Source organism: Mandrillus leucophaeus, unplaced genomic scaffold (assembly GCF_000951045.1).
Source record: "Mandrillus leucophaeus isolate KB7577 unplaced genomic scaffold, Mleu.le_1.0 Scaffold112, whole genome shotgun sequence".
Lineage (NCBI taxonomy): Eukaryota > Metazoa > Chordata > Mammalia > Primates > Cercopithecidae > Mandrillus > Mandrillus leucophaeus.
In genome coordinates this window covers 1,053,739-1,055,839 of record NW_012099432.1, presented here as the reverse complement: position 1 = coordinate 1,055,839, position 2,101 = coordinate 1,053,739, and positions in this window count along the sequence as shown.

Sequence of the window (2,101 nt, the reverse complement as noted above, 5' to 3'; positions counted from 1 at the left end):
CACCATGTTGGTCAGGCTGGTCTCAAACTCCTGACCTCATGATCCGCCCTCCTTGGCCTCCCAAAGTGTTGGGATTACAGGCGTGAGCCACTGCTCCAGGCCAATTTTAGTATTTTTAAATAGAGACGGGATTTCACCATGTCGGCCATGCTGGTCTCGAACTCCTGACCTCAGGTGATCCACCTGCCTCAGCCTCCCAAAGTGTTGGGATTACAGGCATGAGCCACTGCGCTCGGCATTCCTATCTTATTAAAGTCATGGCCTGGTCGGGCGTGGGCAACAGAGGGAGAGACTGTCTCAGAAAAAACAAACAAACAAACAAACAAACAAACAAACAAAAACCCAGGCGTGGTGGCTCATGCCTGTAATCCCAGCACTTTGGAGAGGCCGAGGCGGGCCACAAAGTCAGGAGATTGAAACCATCCTGGCTAACATGGTGAAACCCCGTCTCTACTAAAAATACAAAAAAATTAGCCGGGTGTGACAGTGTACGCCTGTAGTCCCAGCTACTCGGGAGGCTGAGGCAGGAGAATGGCGTGAACTCGGGAGGCGGAGCTTGCGGTGAGACAAGATCGCGCCACTGCACTCCAGCCTAGGCAACAGAGCGAGACTCCGTCTAAAAAAAAAAAAAAAAGCCACGGCTTGATCTGCACAATTGCCACCCGGATCCCTCACCTACCTGCTGTCCCCTCCTCTGTACCACACCAGGCACACTCCCACCTCTGGGCCTTAGCATCTGCTGTGCCTCGCAGCTGGTGCACTTTTCCCCATATAACCACAAGTCTCCCTCCCTCACCTTTAAGTCTCAAATCAAATGTCACCTCCTCAGGGAGGCCCTCACTGCCTTTCTGTTTCAACGGCTAGGCTCATCGGGTCAGTCGCTTCTACCATTCTAAAAAGATTTAACTATTGGCGGGGCGCTGGAGCTCACGCCTGTAATCCCAACAGATTTGTAGGCCAAGGCAGAAGGATCCGTTGAGCCCAGGAATTCGGGACCAGCCTGGGCAACATAGCAAGAACCCCAAAATAAAAAAAAGAAGTGTATTTAAAAGCAAAACACAAACAACAAACAAACAAAAAACACTAGCCTGGGCAACATGGTGAAAACCCGTCTCTACTAAAAATACAAATTAGCCAGTAGTCCCTGTAGTCCCAGCTACTCGGGAGGCTGAGGCGGGAGGATCACTTGAGCCGGGGAAGTCGAGGCTGCAGTGAGTTGTGATCGCACCACTGCACTCCGGCCTGGGTGACGGGAGTGAGACCCTGACTCAAAAATAAATACATAAATAAAAATTAACTATCGTCTCTGGCCCCAGACCGTAGGTGTCCCTGCAGCAGGGGCCTCCTGGCGTGCTCTCCACTCGGGAACCTCTAGGAGGTACTAAGTAAATCTTTGAGCGAAGACCTGAGTCCCTGTCTGGCTGCGACTATGTCCTCCCACGCCTTCCCACGTGGCAGTTGCAGGCTCCTTTCCTCCTGGCTCAGTCTGAGCCAGTCAGGGTGATCCCTTCCTCATCCACCCCGTCTCCCCGTTTCCCTTTATCACGGTGCTTGACACTATCTAATATTATTTAGTTGCTTGAATGTGCGCGTCCAGCTCCCAGGACGCCCCCTGCACACAGTGAATGAATGAATGAATGAATGAAATAAAGCGCCCAGCGCGTAGTAAGGGCCAATGAATATCTATTAGTAGTGGGACCTCGGATTGGGTGGCCCCAGCCCTGCCTCCCTTCCCCCAGGAGGCGCCGAGGTCCCAGAACAGCCCGCGCTACCCTGCCCCTGACCTTTCTCCCTGGGTCAGTTAAAGCGGCCGTCTTTCCCGCCCGTCGGGTTCATTTGAAAACCGAAAACCCCGCCATTGCCGGCGGCCCATCGGTTGCTGAGCTCTGACCAATCAGGAACGACGCATTTCACGCCGAGCTCGAAATTTCCCCGGCGACGCGCAGCCATTGGTTACGCAGGCCCTGCGGGAGGAGCGCCGTAAGGTCGCGCGCCGGGCAACGCGGATTCGCTACACAGTAGCGAGTTTGTAAGAAAACAAATCCGCGGCGTTCGGGGCGTGGCCGGGAGCACGTTGGCTCCGCCCCCTGGCTGCTGCCTC